The sequence below is a fragment of the Balaenoptera physalus genome (assembly GCF_965194825.1).
Source record: "Balaenoptera physalus genome assembly, chromosome: 8".
In the NCBI taxonomy this organism is placed as follows: Eukaryota; Metazoa; Chordata; class Mammalia; order Artiodactyla; family Balaenopteridae; genus Balaenoptera; species Balaenoptera physalus.
Genome location: NC_138887.1, coordinates 105,665,964 through 105,680,740, shown reverse-complemented (window position 1 = coordinate 105,680,740; position 14,777 = coordinate 105,665,964). Strand labels below are relative to the sequence as shown.

At 40.5% G+C, this 14,777-nt stretch overlaps 1 long non-coding RNA gene across 10 annotated transcripts in view; it reads left to right on the top strand.

Annotated features, from left to right (window-relative positions):
* The window catches only part of LOC309666071, a 116,886-nt gene that overhangs the window by 32,243 nt on the left and 69,866 nt on the right, over positions 1-14,777 (top strand). For 4 of the 10 annotated variants that reach the window (XR_014266850.1, XR_014266855.1, XR_014266856.1 and 1 more), the window contains 4 exons: positions 3,268-3,482; positions 8,280-8,371; positions 8,955-13,923; positions 14,245-14,460. This is a non-coding gene — a long non-coding RNA (uncharacterized lncRNA). Of the gene's footprint in view, positions 1-3,267; positions 3,483-3,576; positions 3,699-7,496; positions 7,598-8,279; positions 8,372-8,954; positions 13,924-14,244; positions 14,461-14,777 lie in introns of all 10 variants that reach the window. The other 6 variants (XR_014266849.1, XR_014266851.1, XR_014266858.1 and 3 more) reach the window with 5 other exon arrangements.

The window sequence follows — 14,777 nt, the reverse complement described above, 5'->3', positions numbered from 1 at the left end:
AAATGTCACACATTGTATGATTCCATTTATATGAAATATCCAGGACAGATGCATCCACAGAGACAGAACACAGACTGGTGATTGCCCAAGCCTGGGAGGAGGGGGGATGGGGAGAAACTGCTTAATAGTATGGAGTTTCCTTCTGGGGTGAGGAAAATGTTGTGGAACTAGATAGAGGTGATGATTGCACAGCATCGTGAATGTACTAAATGCCACTGAATTAAAAATGGTGAATTTTATGTTATGTGAATTTTACCTCAATCTAAAAAAGTCAAGTATAAAATGCTCAGGAACTTAAAAGTTACCCCATTTTTTTAAATGGATTTTTTTCTAGTAAGAAGAAAAGTAGTAAAAAGTATTAAATTATTAATTTAATTATTTAGTACTAATTAAGGTATTAAAATGATTTGGAAGAGGAAAGTATATGTGTGTTAATGTAAGATGGGGAGAGGGAACGGGGAGGGACGATATGGGGTAAGAGAAAAAAGGGTTATTATGGGATTATATGAAATCATCTGTGTGAAGCTTTTGAAAATTATGAAACACTATAGGGACTTCCCTGGTGGTCCACTGGCTGGGACTCCACACTCGCAACACCGGGAGCCCGGGTTCGATCCCTGATCAGGAATTAGATCCCATATGCCACAGCTAAAGATCCCGTGTGCTGTAACAAGACCCGACACAGCCAAATAAATAAATAAATACTTTTAAAAAAGAAAATTATGAAGCACTATAGAATTTTAAAAATCTTTCATTCAAAAAAAAGTAAATAAATAAAAATATATAAATACTGGACTGTAATAAGAAATATGTTCTGGAGATTTAATATATTCTCCTGAAAAAAAGTTTTGAGTCTAGCATGTTGGGAAGTTAACAGAGACTAACACTGGTGAGTTATATGGCTCGTGGGTCATTTTTGTTAAGAAAACTACAGCGTATGTCTTTTCTATGGTGTTTTGTTGTTGCTATACTCTGCTGCTAGAGGGGTTTCCGTGATTTGATGTTTTGGGCCTTAGTCTGACGTCTGTATGCCAATACACTGCATTTAATTTTTCACTTACGTAACAAGAATTTTTATATTGTGATAGGCTAGAATGGAGAAAATTAATCTAACAAGATGGAATTTAACAGACATGAGAAGTCCTTTACTCAGATCTAGAACAACAAACAGCTGTCCAAGATCTGGGTGGGGGAGAGATGGTTTAACAGTATCACATGGGAAAAAAAAAAGGCTCAGGGGTTTCCGTTGGCTGGAAGCTGAATATGAGTCAATGGCAAGTTGTGGCTCCTTAACAAAACATAGCAAAACAAAACCCTAAAGAAATCTTAGCTTGGAAAAACGGAATTGTAGTATCTAGGCCAAGATGAAGAAACCTTTTTGTTTCTCCTTCACTAATCAGCCCATACCTGGGGAACTGAGTACTGCTTCAGGCACTGCATCATAGAGGAACAGCATCAAGCCACAGGGGTCCAGAAGAAGGGGAAGGGAAGGTACAAGGCTGAAACCATCCACCTGAAGCGTGTCCGCAGGAATGGCGAATATAGTGAGGGGTGTATCTGCGCTGGGCAGGGAGGTTCAAGGAGGGAGTGTGTAACAGATCAATTACTTACTCTGTGCCACTCCCTTCTATAGCAAAATGATAGAAAGGGGACTTAATATTGAGTGTCTACTCTGTGCCAGGAAGTGATAACCACTTTACACGTGCTGTCACATTACTTCCCTGCACCAACTCTCTAAGACAATTATCGATATGTTTTCAACACGTTAGCAGCATCCTAATAACTCTCTTCCATTTGAAGATCAAGTATATGCTTGCTAATGTAAGCATAGTCTTTTGATACTGGGCTCCAGTATTCAACCTGAAGGTTAAGCAATCAACTTCAGAAGAAGGCCCTTTGCTCCCAGGATCTGACACAGTGGTGTACCATTCACTTTCTGTACTCAGACCAGGAGCAGACTGCGGCAGGGCTGGAGGTGGACTTCAAGGAAAGAGGGATTTATTGGAGGATGCCAAATCCAGAAGCAGTGCCTGAGTAAGAGGCGCCCGCCTCCTTCCACCTCAGCTGTTGCTGGCCGGTGGACAGAGACCGATCTTTAGGGCTCTCTCTGCTTGCCAGGTCTTTCCCATCTGAGCGGCATGGTACAGCCACTCACCCCCCACCACCCCCCCTTCACTGCTCTGCTTCAGCAATTACCTGCCCACTGGCTCCTTAGCAGATTCTTACTCCCACTTGCTCTGTCTTGAGACTCGGTTTAAAAACAACTTGAAAATCATATTCAGGAAATTCTTTGAAAAATACTAGGGAAAGTATTTGAATTTCAATCAATCACTCCTATGCCTCCATGTAAAATATAAATCCTGCTCCCTGCTGTCCAGGACTCTCCAGGTACAAGTCAAATATGTTTTTTTCAGGCATAGTTTTCCATGACATCCCTACGTGGATGTAATGTAATGTTTGCCATTACAGTCCTTGTTTCATCTAAATTGAATTTCTCATCCCTAGTAACACACTACTGTGCCTTTTCCTGTCGTTCTACTTGGAAAGACTTCTTTTTACATATCTTTCAAAATCATACTCAGCATTTCAAGTCCTTTTAAATATCATCTGCTTCATGAAAGCTTCTTTGACCAGCACCCCCCATATCATGGTTGAGGTTTTCCCTTCATTGAGCTCCAGACCTCATGGCTAAGACCTTTGTATGGCCCTTATGTCACTACTTCTCAACTTCTAAGACCGGTTCACATACTATGGTATGCAGATTTAATATATTTTGTTCCCTGTGTTTATAAAAACAGAATGCTTAGTGGTTTCACTTGCATAATGGCTCATTGTAGCCCATTTCCTAAATGGAAAAGACAACTCAAAGAACTAGAAGGTAGCAACACAATTTTGCACTTCAACACTTTTGCAACTGGTAGTTTGAACCATTTATAATTGATAATGTACAATGAGGGAACCGCTCTATTTTTCTTTTACCTTTGCCTTCAAAAACACTGTTGGCTCTCCCTTCCCTCTTCCTCAGAGATACCATGGGCAGATCCAATGGCTCCCCGTTCACTTTCTATTCACTGTTGGGTATTAAATAGTCTGATTTTTCAGGTATTAAAAGGTACTCTCCAGCCAGAAACTTCAAATTGTCATCCATTTCAAAGTGTTTCCCCTCCCTCAGCTTAGAACTGATTTTGGGTTTGAGGATTTACCAGTGGGAAAAGCTATGTGGTCTGTTCGTTCACTCTCCTTGCTCTCTGCTTTCTCCTCCCCCAGCTTGTCCCGGCAAGGGCACCTGGAGCCACTCCTAATAAACTCCTGGAATATCTCCTCAAAGTTTGGGAAAAAATGATGCCTACAGTAAATGAGGTGGAGATGATGGAAATTCCTCGTCAGAGGAAGGGATCAAAGGCTCAGAAAGGCAGGCCTGTTAGAACTGACTTATTTGTGCAACACCAAAGAATCACCAGATGACTATGTTTCTCAGGAAGGTGAGTGAACTCTCTTTTCACTAAAGTAAGAAGTGATGCTTCATGAGGGAGACACTAGAACCTTAACAAACTCAGTGTTTTCTGTCCTCTGTAGGCCATGGTTGTAGGCCAAGTAGGAAATACTGCTGGGAAAACTGGGCTCCCTGATGTCAAGGGGGATGATAGAATTCTGGAGTAGAAGAAGCAAGTTGAGAGCATATAATTGTCAGAGCGAAGGTAGGATTGGTGGAATTAATTTGCTGTGTTAATTGCTACAATAAGTCTAAAGGAAGACAGGTTGGTGTGATTATCCTAATGGATAACAAGGTCAGAGTGATGACCAAGGGGCCTTGAACCACAGGAATCTGTGCCAAAGACTAACAAACCATGGTATCCTAGGAACAAGCTATAAAGGCAGGCAATTGCTTGATTTATATATCCAAGAAAGATCTTGAGTCAGTCAGCACCACAATGGAAAATCATGGTCTCTTGTCTAGTTTCAAGAGTTGAGGCAATTTTCAGACTCAGAATCCATTGATTGAAGAGCCATGTCCCCTTGAAGAAAGTCCCTGAAACACCATAGCAAGTAGTTATCATAGCTATGAACAATCCTTCCTCAAAAGGGCCTGCAGACATTTACCAGATTAACTACACACTGGGGAAAGTGAATATTCAGGTATTTTGAAGGCTGCGGATAAGTCAACATGAATACCAAGCAACCCAAAATAGCATCAGCCTCCTTATTAGATTGGGGATGATTAGAGGACAATTGATAAATGGAGTCCTACCCCAAGTCAGGGGGCTGTGGAATATTTAGCAACTGGAAGAACCCTCACATTGGTTCTCTGTGGAGTGAATCTTTATGGCAGGAAAGGCTAAGTGGAAACCCCTAAAAGTCCTCTCCTGATCTAAAAGATAGTAAATTGAAAGGACATCCTGCAGTGATTCATGTCACCCTCAACCACTTAAAGGATGCAGGAGTGATGCTCTCCATAGTACCCCATTCAGTTCAACCAGTTTGATCATCACTTAAAGTATATAGATCATGGATGATAATGATGGACCTTGATTGCCTGGACATTCTGGTCACTGGTCCACTATATTGATGACACCATGCCAGTTGGACCCGGTAACAGAAAGTGGCAAGAGCTTTGAATACCTAATTAAGAAATGTGCACCTCAGGTGATAGGAAATAAACCCTACAAAGATTCAGGAACCTGAAAGATCTGTGGAACTTTTAGAGGTAAAATGGTCTAGACCAGTGGTTGGCAAACTATGGCCTGTGGGCCAAATCTGTCTATTTGGTATGGTCCACAAGCTAAGAACGGTTTTACATTTTTAAATGGTTTTTAAAAATCAAAAGAAGAATATTTTGTGATGTGAAAAATATTTGAAATGAAGTTCTGTTGTAACACAGTCACACTCATTCACTTATGTATTATCTATGGATACATTTGAGTTTCAACAGCAGAGTTGAAAAGTTGCAACAGAGACCATATGTGGAACTCTCATCACTTCATGCTTATCACTCAATGAGTCATAACTCACTCAAAACAGTGTTACAAATGCTAAGCATTTGTTATACCATTTTATTTTATTTTATTTTGTTCTATTTTATGTTACCAGGACATATCCTTCATGTCTAAACAAGAAAAGTGGACTTCAAATGTTGCACTTTTAAATCACTGGTAGAGGGTGGTTTGTTTGTTATTGAATTATATTTATTAGGCAATGACACTATAACTGTGCTAAAATAACACAAGATATGTCAACATTTCCAGGTTAAGCACTCATCACAATATCCCAAACTCACAGGAAAGCAACAGTCGGAAAAATTAGGAAATTTAAAATGGAATACCTCATTATAGCAGAATTTCTTCACAAGAATTAAAAATGTAAATGAGGCTGCAAACAAAGTGAGTTTCTGAGTGGCTCACTTGTTAGCAAGCAAGGAAAGCCATTTACCAATGGCAAGTTAATTAAATTGTGTTTGATCATAGAAGCTGAATAAATGTGTCCGGAGAAAATAAACCTGTTTAAGATGATCAGCCTTTTGATATGAACAGTTGTTCGGAGTTGAGGACCTTGGTAGCAACATCAATAGTTAGTTTTAAAAAAAAAAATGTTAATGGTTCTGAGTATTCTTCCTTGTATCTTCATGACTTGACAAGATGGTACTGATGCTGGTCAGCTGTTGTATACTTGGACGTGTCAATGCCAAGTTCGAAGTGACTGAAGAACTGGCTTCTATGAATAGTCTGTGTTGAGCTACAAGCAAGAATATTTTCAAAGAAGTTGAGAAAATTTCGAATTTAGTACAACCTGCTAAGATGTATACAACTCCTGGTGATAAAAATTGGTGTGGAGCAGGAAAAGGCTTAGTTGGACAAATTTACAAAGCTTGTGGAAAAGAAGGATATTAAAGATTGTGATTATTCTTTGTGTGATTCATCAGCAGATACTTCAAAGGCAATATTTGAATCTATCATGAGTTATTGAACCAATACTGTAAAAAAAAAATTAACTTTATTCACTCTTGTGGACTTACACAACTTCAGTTCTATTAATTTTTGTCAGCAATAGAAACTGAATATCCTGACTTGCTCAACTAAACAGCAGTTTGATAGCTTAGCAATGGTAAAGTTTAATTGTGGTTTTTTTTTTCAGCTTGAAATTTTTCTGAACAAGAAAAACTACCCTCATCCACTAGTTAACCCTGAATGACTCTGGGAATTTTTTGCTAATTTTTAGGTGGGAAGTGGTATTAAGAATTCTTATCTTTTAGAGATATATACTGATATATTTCCAGATGAGAGGATATGATGTTCCAGATTTGCTTTACAGTCTATTTTTTATGTTTATTTATATTTAAAATTTATTTTCTTTATTTTTTTGGCTGCATCAGGTCTTAGTTGGAGTACACGGGGTCTTCGTTGTGGTGCACAGGCTTCTCTCTAGTTGTGGCGTGTGGGTCTTCTCTCTCTAGTTGTGGCACGTGGGCTCCAGAGTGCATGGGGTCTGTAGTTTGCAGCACACGAGCTCTCTCATTGAGGCGCACGAGCTCAGTAGTTGTGGTGCGCGGGCTTAGTTGCCCCGCGGCATGTGGGATCTTAGTTCCTCGACCAGGGATCAAACCCGCATCCCCTGCATTGGAAGGTGGATTCTTTACTACTGGACCACCAGGGAAGTCCCTCGGGTTTGCTTTAAAATAATCAGGGTGAGGAATGGAAAGCAAGGGGGTACAGATGAAATCATATTGGCCATAAAATGATAACTAAAGTTCAGTGATCTGTACATCACATTCAGTATACTATTTTCTATAATTTTGTATATGTTTGAAACTTTCCATGATAAAAAGTTAGAAAAAATAAACAATATCCATGATCGTATCTGACAAGGAGAAGTCATCTGATAGATAGGTTGGCCTGTAAAGATGTCTCAAGAATCAAGAGGCAACCAGAGTAGTCATCAAAGTGTTCACGGTAGCAGTCACCCTTCAGGCAACTAGGAGTCTGGAGAGCCACTGCAAACTTTGGCTATTGAGCTAATGAGCCACAGGGAAATTAAATCAGAGGGTCAGCAAGAATGAGTCAAGCAGATGATCTGGGGCGAGCTCTCAGCAGAAATGTAGAATCCACTACGTAAGGAATTAAAATTCTCTAGAAATCCTCTACCCTTCAGGGAATAGAGAAGGGAATCCTTCTGGTTCGGCCAACGACCCAACTGACTGAGAACAGTGTGGTCAAGAGCAGTGCTACCCAGGAAGCAGAGGTACAGGAATTCCAAACTTCCCAGGAGAAGTATGGGAAAGTAGAGTAATTAACTTCCAAAAACTTTTACAAACTCAGAAAGGAGGAAAGAGGTGATGGAGTTTGAAGGGTACAGAAACTTGCCTGAGATCAAAGGAAGTCAAATTGCCTAAAGCCAGGGCTCTTCTTTCATAGGCCACACATTCCTTTAAGAATTATTACTTTTTTTTAATGAGAGAAAGTAAACAAGTATTCACAAGCATAGAATTTTGCATTTGATTTCAGGGCCTCCCCAAAGCCTGGGATCCATGACCACTATGTTAAGAACTCCTGGGTGAAAATCTTCCTTACAGAAAGTTCACAGTGGAAAATAAATGGCAGGGAAGGTAAGAAGGGCAATTCTGAGTGTGGTTTGCCCATTTCAGGCAATGAGCGCGTAGCAACATCGTGGATGGATGCTTTCTCGCCCTAGGAGGATATACATGAAACTGTAAAGTACCACGTAAGGGGAGATTTCCCCAATGGCCATGTGTTGGAGCAGTCACTGAAAGGTTGAAAGCAGCTACTTAACTTGAGAAAGCCAAGTATTTGAAATTAGCTCAGCCAGATCCCAGTTGTCATCTCCACTCCACCCCCTGCAATCACCATTAGTGATTTTTCAACATTCAAACCAATTCAACCAACATTTTGTAGACAATGTGTTGGGAAGTGTGGGATATGAAAAATATTATTGAAACATGGACTCTAACACAGGGACGTTCATCTCCAAGTGGAGAATGTGAATGGTGCTTGCGACAACCTGGCCCTGGATTCTTTGACCTTCAACTTTATTGTCTTCAGGACATTTTTAGAAGCACACAACCACAGCTACTCCTTTGGTATTGATACTTAATACTCCTCTGTCATCAAGATTTTAAACTCTGAAATTCTGTTAGGCCACAAACTCTTATTTTTCTGTCTTTCTCATACCTACTAATTTTTTCTTTACCCTCATCATGGACTCCAGACCCCTTGAATGCTCATACCCGAGTATTCAGCTGTGTCTTGGTTTCACTTGCCTCTTCCTAGCTTGGATACCGTGGACATCTGAAGTGACCAAGGACCACCAGGTGGCAGCAGAGTCTCAACTAAACTGTCCACCAACTTGGGCACCAAGTCAGGTATGGTAATTGTTATTTATAATGGGAGCCTCAAGTTTGAAGGGGAAGTGGAATTAAACAAAGGATAGAGCATACAGGGAGATTAGCTAGCAGGGGACAAGAAGATCTTGATCCTCATATAAGTATAAACCAGAGAAGTGGCTGGACCCAAGCAATGGGGGAGATGGCAGGGTTCTCCCAGTTTCATTGTCTGTAACCATTTCATACCTATACACGTGGGTAGTCTCCTCCTGCTTTGAAACATCCCTTGCCCAACTGCTCTGAAGCTCTTTCTAGTTAAGGGTTAGTTACTTAATGTCAGCAAGCCTCCTGGAATCCTTTGCTCTTAACTGCCTTGCCAATCCCCAGTGCTAGATGGAATCGACCCTCTTGTCTCTCTCCTTCCAGGCGGCCAGGTGCTCCTGCAGAACGTTATAAAAGTCTACACATTGGATCAACTCTAAATCCATAATATGTAACCTCAGTGGTAACCTCAAGGCTGCTGAAGTTTCCTCTTTTCATCCTTAGTTAATTCCTTGGGGCATTGCTCATAGAAGCAATTCTAAGCCTTCTCCACTCCCTGAAGTCCCTTTCTGCATTTCAGCTCCTCGACCACAGCAGATGACCTCACATCCTCCTTTGTCTGGAAGACTGGGACCATCCATCCAGTCCTCTGCAGGCCCTCTCCGCTGTAGACAGAGCACAAGACCTACAGAGTCCTCCATGGTACATTTCTTGAGCTGAATGGGAAAGACATCAGAAATTTCATCCTTTTCAAGGCAAAGTAAGAAAACAGATAGCCTACATCTCATCTCAGAATCAACTTACTACTCTGAATGATATGTTACTCTCTTAGTCAGCTCGGGCTGACAAAATAACACAGCCTGGGTGGCTTAATCAATAGACATTTATCCTCACGGTTCTGGAGGCCAGGAAGTCCAAGGTCAAGGTGCCAGCCAATTCGGTTGCTGGTGAACATCTTCTTCCTGGTTTGCAGACAGCCACCTTCTCCTTATGTTCTTATGTGGTTTTTCCTTGGGTGCATACAGAGCGAGAAAGAGGTCTCTCTCTCTCCTCTTCTTATAAGGCCACCAATCCCATCATGAGGGCTGCACCTTCATGATCTAATCTAACTCCTATGGCCTCATCTACAAATACCATCACATTGGGGATTAGGGTCTCGGCATATGAATTTGGGGGACACAAATATTTAGTCCAGAACAGTTACAAATGTTGATGGCTGGAGTGTTTCCTAACTTAGTACTGGGGTGGCAGCTCTTACAAATCTCATCTGCAAAGACAGTGCTTTCAAACTTTTCATTGAAAAATTCACAAACTAACATAAAATCTATTCTGTCCAATTTTAATTGACCTTGTTCTTCCTGTGCAATGATTTCTGATTCATTTATTCAGTCATTCAATTAGTGAATACTTAACTGACTTGAGCCAAGACTCCTAACTACTACGTACTGCCAAGTACAGACATGTGATGATAAAGCACATTTGTGGCAGATAAAGAATATTTGACAAGAAGAATCATTCATCCAGAATTTGTCAGACTCCCCCTTCAGCACTGTGGAAAGAGAATCCACTCACTGGCCCACAGGCATAGGCCAGTGTGCTCAGCTGGGTGCAGTCAAGAGGTAAGTGCCTCAGGCTAAAGTTTTTTATAATCTTAATAACTATAAAGTTATTATAATTGCTCCCGATATTCAAGTAGTTTTCAAAGGCTTTCTATCTAATGAAAAGATAATGTGTGACTAGCAGATACATGTATGTTCTCGACTGCATGATGGGTACCTCTCTCAGAGCAGTCACTTAGAATCCTGCCCCATTTATCTGTTTGTTATGAACTAGATTATTATGGATTATCCCAACTCGGATCACTCCTGAGTAAACTAACAAAGATGAACTTTTAAATTTGCAACACTGTAGACTAGACCTTGGCTTCAAAATGACCTCACCAATGCACTGGCTGGCATCCTTGAAGGTTCAGCTTGATCCTTCTTGTCTCTTAAAGCTATCAGTACTAAATTAAAGACACATCCATTTTAAACTGTATTAATTGAATCTAATTAATTAATTTACTCTTTTGATTTAATATTAAACATTAATTTCTGAGATAATAAATGTATTAATAAATTATTAAAATGAATTCATTAGTTTATTTTTTATTTTTTGAATTTTTGAATTTTATTTACTTTATTTTTTTATACAGCAGGTTCTTATTAGTTATCTATTTTATACATATTAGTGTATATATGTCAATCCTAATCTCCTAGTTCATCTCACTACCACCACCCCCCCACCACTTTCCCCCCTTAGTGTCCATACGTTTGTTCTCTACATCTGTGTCTCAATTTCTGCCTTGCAAACCAGTTCATCTGTACCATTTTTCTAGGTTCCACATATATGCGTTAATATAGGATATTTGTTTTTCTCTTTCTGACTTACTTCACTCTATATGACAGTCTCTAGATCCATCCACATCTCTACAAATGACCCAATTTCATTCCTTTTTATGGCTGAGTAATATTCCATTGTATATATGTACCACATCTTCTTTATCCATTCGTCTGTATCAATTAATTGGTGATATTTACCCAAAACAACTGGGTATAACATAGGACTATAACAGCTATATCAAATATTTGTAGGGCTTTCACAGCATTACCAAGTCCAAACTCATACTGCTCGCTGCATGACAGGCCAATAAATTGAGAGACAAATTGCTGGAGCAAGGAAATAGCGACTTTATTCGGAAAGCCAGTAGACTGAGAAGATGGTGGACTAGTGTCCCAAAGAACTGTCTTGCCCAGGTTTGGATGCTAGTTTCTTTTATAGAACAAAGAGGGGGAGATGAAGAGGTAAAGTAAAAAAAGGCAATAAGTTGTTGCAAATATTTCCTGGTTCTGGCCAGACTCCAGAGGGGTTATGTTAATTTCTTCTTTCCTGCAGCCATTCACAGGTGGGCCTGGTCAGGATGTTTCCCATGAGCTAAACAAAGGTATTTTAGCTTAATGCTCATTGCATGGGAGGCAGGGTTCCCAGAGATAGGCCATTATGTATATTTTAGGCTGTAGGCAACATCCCTTTAGTGATTTAACTTGTAGCAAAAGCAATAGAATACAAAGGTTAAAATAAAAGAAACAGATCCAATATGGAGTCAGATTTGTTCTTCCTTATTACACAAGGATCAGGATGCTGTGTGGTCATAGCATACAGAATTGAGATCTATAGGTGGAAGATATAGGAAGGCATATTTTACCTCAGCATAAGAAAGACCTCTCTCAACACAAGATTTTTCTGAATACTAGTTGGCAGAAGTGAATTCCCGGCCACTAGAGAAAGCTGGGCATTAGCCAGACTGTGATGTTTGAAGACCTGGAAGACCTTCAGTGCCTCTAAGGCCCCACCAGCATTGATAGCCTGTGAGTCTAGCCTGGCTGGTACCAGGTGAATCTCTTAAATCAGCCCTATCATTTTTGCCACAGCCCAAAATGCACAGCTGCACTTTAGCCTTGGGGCTCCCTCAGCTGCTGGCTCTGGCCTACCTCATACACAGAAGCAGGACATAACTCCAGGGAGACAAACCTATTTGTTCAGCAGAGCTTGTAGAGGATGCAGCTGTGAATGTGCCACTTATCCACTGGTAGATTTGCAAGCAGAAGAAGAGCAAAGAGTGTTTCGCTCACCATCCAATTCTACGAATATTAACCCACTGCAGTGGCTGACCAACAGTGCATCCCTTACTTCAGGCAGAAGAGACTAAGGCGATAACAGGGTGAAGAACTCTGTGCTCCAGACAGAGGAAATGAAGATGGTAACAGGATGCTCTGTGCTTCTGACGAGCAGGCCCCTTAGATAGTTAGCTGTATATCTCAGGAAGAACTTTAATGAATCCAGCTTCTTGCATTTTCCCTTATATAGTAAAGCACTAAAATCATTGACTTGAGTTACCTGTTCTTTATGACTAGCAGCAATCTTTTACCAAGATGCATACTTGACTGCACATATTCCCCAGCCCCCCCCCACAAAAAAAATCATATATGAACTAGCCTTCCCCCCTACCTCTTTGGAGTACTTTCTCAGAGCTACCAAGAGGCCATAGTCTCCTGGGCTATAGTCCTCAGTAAGAACATGAATATAACTTAACTCACAACACTCACATTGTGCGGTTTTCTTTCAGTTTACAGATTCATAGTGGATGATGTTACACGGTTGATAGTTAGGATGAAGCAAATATTTAAATCCTTGTCTGGGTGCTTGGCTTCCAGCTTATAGGTAGAAATGAAATAAGTTATGGAACATTAGCACACAACAGTTACAGCAGTTATTTTCTGCTTTTGAATATCACCTGTTGGTTTAGAAATAAACCAAGCAAATCTGAAAGAAGCTGCACATTTGAAGTTCTGAAATCAGAGAATAAAGAAGTAGAGGGATGTATTTTCCTGAGATCATTCTTTTTCCTCTGAAATCTCAAGCAGAAATTAAGGAATTAGTTCAGGAGTTCAAGGGCCCTTAGGACTAGCTGGTTTCAAATTTTTGCCAGGAAGTGGGAAGTGTGGGGTCCAGGAAGAGCTACATCATCTGAGAGGCAGGCAGAAGAGAGGGAGCTTTATTTTGGCACATGTACAATTATTAATACTTTCGGAAGAGTTGTAGGTTCTAACTTCAATCTACTAACCTGTTTCTGGACTTATAAGAAAATACTTGGTATTTGATTTACTCTGAAGAATATATTTGGGTGATGTGTGTGTTGCTTTATTACAATAACTAACATCAGGAAAAAGAGGTTGTGAAAAGAAAGAATGAGCTGGGGCTTGTGGATAATTTGATTTTCAGAGGCCTGCCGCCTCTGACTCCACTGCCCTTGGCTTGCTGGGAGAGAGAGCGACAGCCTTGGATCAGAAGGCCAAAGCCCCAGATCCAAAGACAGGGTGAGGAGGATGCAAAGTCATGGTGTGGGGAACTTGGCCAACCATGTAACAATTGATAAGATTGTATTGATATTTGGACATGGTAGTGCAAAGTGCAGAGAAACAATACACATAGAAGGCAGTGGGGCTGCTCAAAAAGTGGAACCTCATGACCTTGTTTCTGGTCATGTCTAGAGACTAAGGTCACCAAGACAATAAAAAAAAGCAGGGTGATTTTTTTTAAAAACAGAAACTAAAAAGTAGTCCTATGTATTTATTGCATGCTGAATTCTAGGAGAAATATGTAAAAAAAAAATCAGTAAATATTAATTCCTTTTAAAATTTAAAAAAACTATTTAAAACCCTGCTTATTGCTATATAAAGGAGTGGCCTGGGACCTTGACAAAACCCTTGGCATTTCTGTGTACTTTGAAAAACATTAATTACATTCTTAATATGCTGTAGAAAGGAATACTCTATTTTTCCATCCCTTTGAGCTTCAGCTTTGCCATTTTGATACATGACCACTGATTTTGTCGAACAGCTCTCCTGATGAGATTGTTTGATGTTTCCTCATGTTTATATTCAAGTTATACAACTTTGGCAGGGATATCAGAGATGTGATTCTAGCTTCTTCTCATCGCATCCTAGCAGGTGATACATAATTTCAATTTGTCCTATTACTGATAATGTTAAATTGGTCACTTGATTAAGGTGGGGTGGTAGGCAGAATTTTAGGATGGCCCTATGACCTTGGCCCGTGGTGTTGCTGCCATGATTTTGCTTAGTTATATGGCAAAAGGAAGATTATCTGGGTGGGCCTAGTCTAATCACATCAGCCCTTAAAAAGCAGAGTTTTCTCTGGCAAAAGGGGAAGTCAGAGAAATGCAAAGTGTGACAGGGATTCAACTCCAGGGAGGTCTACCTTGTTGAGTTGGAGAAAACCCATGGCAAATAACTGTGATTGGCCTCCAGGATCTGAGAGCAGCCCCCAGCTGACAGCCACAGGGAAATGGGGACCTCAGTCCTACAGCTACAAGGAACAGAACTCTGCCAACAACCTGAATGAGTTGGAAGGAAAATTCTTCCCCAAAGCCTCCTGATGAAATTCCAGCCTGGCCAACACCTTGATTTCAGTCTTGGGAGACCCTGAGCGCAGAACCCAGTTGGATCTGACAGAGCTGTGAGATCGTAAGTGGATGTTGTTTCAAGCCATTTGTGATGATTTGTTACACAGCAGTAGAAAACTAATACCAGAGGTATCTGCCACCTTTCTCTGCCGTAAACTAACTCTTTCCCCTTAGTAACTGTTTTAGACAGCTTGGGCTGCTATAACAAGTTACCATGGGCTAGAGGCGGCTTAAACAACAGGAATGTATTTCTCATAGTTCTGGAGGCTGCAAAGTCCAAGATCAAGGTGCCAGCAGATCTGGCACTTTCTGATTTGCAGATGGCCATCTTCTCATTGTATCTTCATATGGCAGAGAGCAGAGAGAGAGAGAAAGAGA